This window comes from Pseudophryne corroboree, chromosome 8 (genome assembly GCF_028390025.1).
Source record: "Pseudophryne corroboree isolate aPseCor3 chromosome 8, aPseCor3.hap2, whole genome shotgun sequence".
NCBI classification, from domain to species: Eukaryota; Metazoa; Chordata; class Amphibia; order Anura; family Myobatrachidae; genus Pseudophryne; species Pseudophryne corroboree.
In genome coordinates this window covers 103,746,664-103,753,860 of record NC_086451.1, presented here as the reverse complement: position 1 = coordinate 103,753,860, position 7,197 = coordinate 103,746,664, and the positions used below count along the sequence as shown (strand labels likewise).

The following is a 7,197-nucleotide window of genomic DNA, read 5'->3' as shown; positions in this document are numbered from 1 at the left end:
GCAAGGGTTATCATTTTCGTCATATATTTAGATTGGCTGTATGCAAAGAATGTATAGTCAGCTTGCTTCTTGCTCTTGAACCTATCTGACTCCTTTCCCTTCCATTGGACATTTGTTCCCTAAATATTGAATGGTCATTTAACTTTATAAGTTCCAATCCTTATACTCCCCCCTTTTTTTCTTATCTGGCTATTGTCCAGTGGACTCTCATCCCCGATCCAGGGTACACGGCGCCACCGTGTGACAGCAGTTTTACCCTGCCTAACGTGGAAAGTAGATCCACGTACTACACTTCCTATCCTTTCTATCATTCTATATTTTCATATATAGGTGCACTCTCATTGGTAGATATCCTTCCTACTATCATACCACGCTGCTCATGCCCGATCTCGTCCGATCTTGGAAGTTAAACAGCGTCGGGCTGGGTTAGTACCACGAGAGGAGACTCCCTGGGAATACCCGGTGTTGTAGGACAGGAACTATTCCCCTTCCTCTGAAGGGTGGACACCAACAGCAGCATCACCACTGATTATACTTATTTCTGCCTTCCTTTTCTATATCCCTCTCTATGAGGACATAGTTTCTATGAGCACAGCTAGACATACAATCTGAACCTATGCCATATGACTTTATGGGTAACCAACAAAGTGTATAGCATTGACCTAACGTAAGTGGTCTTTCTATGACAAAACATGCACACTGACCTCCTCCTTGGGTCCCATTAATACAGAATATCTGTACTGGTCAGGAGAAACGGTTGTCAGACTGTCTAGTGTCTGCAACCTTTCTAATCTTTCTCTCACGATTTATAGACCAGAACATTCTTTTTATATAATTTTTTTTGCATTTTTTGTGCACTCTCTTTTTTGGATCGTAGAAGGGTATTTGTCTTAACTAATCAATAAAACAATGTTTTAACATAATCTTTTTCCAATTGAAGAATTTTTTCTTCTCTTTTCTTTTTCTTTTTCTAAGAGTGCGCCCACACAAGAGCTTTCTTTCTCTCCCACTGCCAGTACTCGTACTCCCTAGCTCTGGGCGCACCACCAATAAGGACTATTATCGAAAGAACGTATCTCCCTTTCCTATAGTTTAATTGTCTGCCCAGGCCCGGCGCTACCCGCTCAGCGAAGGGATGCAGTGCAGGGAGGCGCTGGGACGGATAGGCGCTTCCACTGCTCTGCATCCCTTCCCTGCTGTGCCGTCCTGTCCCCCCTGCTGCTGCTGCCACTGCTGTGTCTGTCACTGTATGACAAGCACTGGCAGCGGGCACCTGCAGCATGATACGCCTCCTCCCTCCCCTCACCTCATCTCATCTGTGTGACTGTGAGAGCGCCGAGTACGGGACATAAGGGGGCGGAGCTACACGGGACGGTAGGGGGCGTGGCTAAACGGGCCATAAGGGGTCGGAGCTACACGGACCTGGCTGCTGTACAGAGGGAGACTGGATTAGGTAAGTGGAGGGTGAGAGAGAAGTGTGTGTGTGTATGTGTGTGGTGGGTGTGTATGTGTGTGTATATATGTGTGAATTGTGTGTGTGTGAGGTATGTCTGTGCGCGCGCTCTATGGACGCCACTTCTGGGGGGGCATTACATATAAGGACGCTATTACTACAGGGGGGCATTACGTGTAACAACGCTACTACTGGGGGGGCCATTACGTGTAAGGACGCTAATACTACTGGGGGTGCACTACGTATAAGGACACTACTACTACTGGGGGGTATTACGTATAAGGACGCGTCTACTACTGGGGGTGCACTACGTATAAGGACGCTACTACTACTGTGGGTGCATTATGTATAAGAATGCTACTACTACTCGGGGGGCATTATGTATAAGGATGCTACTACTACTGGAGGGGCATTATGTATAAGGATGCTACTACTACTGGGGTGCATTACATATAAGGACGCTACTACTACGGGTGGGGCATTACGTATTAGGATGCTACTACTACGGGTGGGGCATTACGTATAAGATTAATAAGATTGTGCTACATTGTGGCGTAATTTTAAATGGGGGTACTACTGTGTGGCCATGCCCCTTACTTGTGAGACCACACCCCTTTTCCCGGCGCGCGCCAAACGAATATGGGAGGGCGCAAATTTATAGTTTGCAGGGGGGCGCCGAACACCCTAGCACCGGCCCTGTGTCTGCCTTTGGTTTTTTACATTATTATCAACAACCGATTACATACCAGTACCCAGTCGCTCCTTTTCTCTGTACGATCTAACGATTGGTAAGGTTTATGCACAAATTAACTTGTGCATACACACTTACCAAACATCTGCCCGATATGTCTGGCTAGCAGACCGCTTGAATATGCCTGTTCACTTGTGACATCATATTCAACAGATTATGGGCAACCCTACTGAGCTGTTGGGGAGTTTGCTGTACACATAGGCAAATGTACCAATATATTTGCAAGTTATATCGGCAACAGCTGCACTGCAAAGCCGAACTGATATGTCTGTGAATAACTAAGTTTACAGACAGATAGACTGTACACACGGACCATTGGAGTATTTATAATGGGTGCAGGGCACCCATATTGCACACACTGCACCCATGTTTAATTACTTATTTCTTCAGAGTCCTGCATTGGTGCTACAGAAGAAATCGGCCAGAAAATGTTGTAGCGGCCATTTCCCACACATGGAACCTTCGTTCTTCTCTTACTCTTAATTTAAGCTTGTTTTGATTTAGTAAGCATTCAATTCATTATTTGCAATAGTTGCAGCGACATACAGTACTGAGGTATTTGGAAATTAATTCTTCCATTTTATTTACATCAGTTTTATTTTCCTCCTCAAATAACTCTCAGTCACTCTTCATTATATCTGCCACACAAACCAGTATCCTCCTAGTCTCTCCTCACTAGCCTATGCAACAAGTTGCTGTTGGAGCAGATGTAATTTTGGGCATAATTCAGACCTGATCGCAGCAGCAAAATTGTTCTCTTTTGGGCAAAACCATGTGCACTGCGGGAGGGGGGGGCAGATATAACATGCAGAGAAATTTAGATTTGGGTGGGTTACTTTGTTCTTGTTCAGGGTAAATACTGGCTGCTTTATTTTTACACTGCAATTTAGATTTCAGTTTGATCTCACCCCACCCAAATCTAACTTTTTGCCCATTAGAGAACAATTCTGCTTTTGCGATCAGGTCTGAATTAGGCCCTTTATTCTGTTATTTTTACTTTGCTATATTGTATTCCAGGATTTGTTGTCCTTTTGTATAATTTTTAGCATGTGATATACTGAATGTCACTAGTTAGAATTTGAGAAAGTTAATCTGGATCTGATTGTTTGTATCTGTACTGGTTTTTTTGTGTGTTTGTATCTGTACTGGGTTTTTTTTTTTTGGAGGGGAAAAAAAAGTGTGAGGTGAAAAGCCAGAGGGAGGGGGTTGAATCTGGTATGAGTAATCAGGAGGAGGGGCTGACTAAAGCAGCAGGCTAAGCCTTTATAATCAGTGATTAGACTCTTTGGAGCTTGCTTTTTGTAAGGGCTTGTATTTTAAAGTGCTGCTTGGATTTGTAAGTGTGAGTTGGTAACAATAAAAGGTGAGTTCTGATTATTCTCTGTCTATCCATATAAGGATAGTAATATTGTGAGAGAAAGTTAATCTGAATCTGATTGTTTGTATCTATACTGGGTTTTTTTTGTGTTTGTATCTGTACTGGGTGTTTTTTTGGGAGGGGAAAAAAAGTGTGAGGTGAAAAGCCAGAGGGAGGGGGTTGAATCAGGTGTGAGTAATCAGGAGGAGGAGGGGCTGACTAAAGCAGCTGGCTGAGCCTATATAATCAGTGATTAGACTCTTTGGAGCTTGCTTTTTGTAAGGGCTTGTATTTTAATGTGCTGCTTGGATTTGTAAGTGTGAGTTAGTAACAGCAAAAGGTGAGTTAGAATACAAAAATGGTGAGCTTTATAATACACAATCAGGAACACACATATTTGCAGTACCATTAAACTTCTGGTGAGGCTGCAAGGGGCTGACATTGTGAGTGAGTGAGAGGGTCTCTTACTTGTAGTAGCAGAGGGGCTGTGATTGTGCGTGTGTGAGGGGCATTTTTTTTATTTTTTTTAGCAGGAGCTGGAAGCCGAGTGAAAAGGAGGTACAGTGAGCTGGAACAACTGCAACTGCTAAGTGGAGTATAGGTGCCGCAGGAGAGAGTACTACGGCTGCATAAAAGTGAAGGACCAAGAACCGCACAAAGATAGATAAGTATAAGCCAGCTTAATTATTGTATAAGTGAGATTGTTTGTCTTCTACTTTTATTTTTGCTGCTTTTTCTTTGAGAGTAACAGGGAGTTAGACCTTACAAACAATATGGGAGGGGCTGTGATTGGGGACCTCACTCAGTGCATGTCGTGCAAGATGTATGCACACCTGGAGCTACCGGCCCAGTGTGATTACATCTGCATGAGGTGTGTGCGAACGGTTGCCCTGGAAGCCCAGGTAACTGATCTAGAGCAAACCGTTACGCGACTGAGGGAGATTCACAATCTCGAGCGAAGTTTAGACAGAACGGTGGAGGAGTTGCGGGAGGGGTCACTGGTAGAAGAGGATGATGATCAGGTAGCCAGCTGGGTCACAGTTAGAAGGAAGAAAAAGAGGGGGAGGCTCGACATCTCTGAACTATCAAACACGAACAAATTTGCCCAACTGGACGAGGAATTGGAGGATGATAGTGAAGAAATGATGGTGCCGGAGGAGACTGCTCCCTCTAGCATCCAGAGGAGTGGTCCCTCTGGCGCGGTTGGGGTTAAAGATAGTGAGGTACCTAGTCAGATGGTGGTGGTAGGGGATTCTATGATCAGGAAGGCAGATAGGGCAATCTGCTACCGGGACCGTGATCGCCGTACAGTCTGTTGTCTCCCGGGTGCTCGGGTACAGCAAATCGCGGACCGGGTAGATAGATTGTTGGGAGGGGCTGGGAAAGACCCGGCGGTCTTGGTGCACGTTGGCACCAATGACAAAGTTAGCAGAAGGTGGGATGTCCTTAAGAAAGACTATAGGGACTTAGGAAAGAAACTGAAGGCAAGGACATCTAAGGTAATATTCTCAGAATTATTACCCGCGCCACGCACTAGTCCAGGGAGGCAGAGGGAGATTAGGGAGGTAAATGTGTGGCTTAGGGATTGGTGCAGGAAAGAGGGGTTCGTGTTCCTGGAACACTGGGCGGACTTCTCAGTCAGGCGCCATCTCTTTTGTCGTGACGGATTGCACCTGACTGAGGAGGGGGCAGCGGTGCTGGGGGGAAGAATGGTTAGAAGGTTGGGGGAGATTTTAAACTAGGAGCCTGGGGGGAGGGTTTAGCTAGAAACTACGGGTCATGCAGTGAGAATAGTGGGGATGGCGGTAGTAAACGAAATGGGGGAGAAGTTGGGGGGAGGGTAAGAGCAGGCGGTAAGGTTACTAACATGGGTACTAAAAGAGATTTTACCAAAGCTCTAACCGATGACGATTACAGGTCATCATTGCTACATAAGGTGAAAGATGTCCCTAACGCAAGGGAAAATACTATCAACGCATCTGATGAGGAATTGTTACTAAAGCAAATTGAAAGAGCAGCAGGAGTAGGAGACATAGTAGTGATGGGAGATTTTAACTATCCAGAGATAAACTGGAAAAACGATTCATGTGATACTGCTAGGGGCAATATGTTTTTAAACACATTTAATGATAACTACTTAGTTCAACTAATTGAGGAACCAACTAGGTACAATGCAATCTTAGACCTGGTATTAACAAACAATGGGGATTTGGTATCAGGTATTATAGTAGGGGAACCCATAGGAAACAGCGACCACAATATGGTCACATTCGATATCAGTTTCCATAAACAGCCCTATACTGGCTCAACTAGGACTCTAAACTTTAGCAAAGCAAATTTTGAAAAGATGAGGGTATTTTTCAGGGATATTGAATGGGAAGGTTTGTTTTTAGGAAAAAATACTACGGAAAAATGGGAGGTACTAAAATTCCTGCTAGCTAAAAATACACTCAAATTTATTCCTACGAGCAGCAAAAAAAAAGGAATAAAAATCATAAACCGATGTGGCTTAACAAAAAGATTAAGGAATTTATGGGCAAGAAAAGGCGAGCATTTAAAAAATACAAATCTGACGGGGAAGCAGAGTCATTTCAGCACTATAAGGAATGTAACAAAAATTGCAAAAAGGAAATAAGAGCAGCTAAAGTAGAAACTGAAAAACTAGTAGCAAAGGAAAGCAAAGCGAATCCCCAAAAATTCTTTAAATACATTAATAGCAAGAGATTAAAGAAGGAGAGTATAGGCCCTTTAAAAGACAAGTTGGGAGTCTTAAGCAAAAATGATAATGACATAGCGGACACACTAAATGAGTTTTTTTCAACAGTATTTACTAGAGAGGACCCAATTCAGGGACTAACATATAATCTCAATAATGAGAATATCCCACTGATAGGTACTTATTTAAGCGAGGAAGTAGTCTGTGACCGATTAAAACATTTAAAGATTAATAAGTCACCAGGTCCCGATGGTATTCACCCAAGGGTTCTAATGGAGCTTCATTCTGAACTTGCAAAACTGCTATTTTTGATCTTTAAGGATTCAGTAATATCAGGTATGGTTCCCAAAGACTGGCGTATAGCGGAAGTAGTGCCTATATTCAAAAAGGGAAGTAAAGCTGAACCAGGTAATTATAGACCAGTTAGTCTTACATCTATAGTGGGGAAAGTATTGGAAGGTATTCTAAGAGATAGTATTCAGCAGTTCCTTGAAGTCAATAAGGTCATTAAAAGGAATCAACATGGGTTTATGAAGGACAGATCCTGTCAAACCAACTTACTGGCTTTTATGAAACAGTAAGCGCAAACCTAGATCAGGGTAAAGAGGTGGATGTAATCATTTTAGATTTTGCCAAAGCGTTCGATACTGTACCACACATGAGACTTATCTACAAGCTACAAGAATCAGGGCTAGGAAGCACAATATGCACTTGGGTCAAAAACTGGTTAGATAATAGGGAGCAGCGCGTTGTGGTTAATGGATCTTTTTCAAATTGGACTGAAGTGCTAAGTAGTGTGCCGCAAGGCTCAGTATTAGGACCGCTATTGTTCAATATTTTCATTAACGACGTAACAGAAGGTCTAGAGAACATGGTGTCAATTTTTGCAGATGATACCAAATTGTGTAAAGTTATAAATG

At 43.3% G+C, this 7,197-nt stretch overlaps 1 pseudogene; it reads left to right on the top strand.

Moving 5' to 3' along the window:
• The first annotated feature begins 355 nt into the window (after positions 1–355).
• Positions 356–474, top strand: LOC134953053 (5S ribosomal RNA; annotated as a pseudogene).
• The last annotated feature ends 6,723 nt before the right edge of the window (positions 475–7,197 follow it).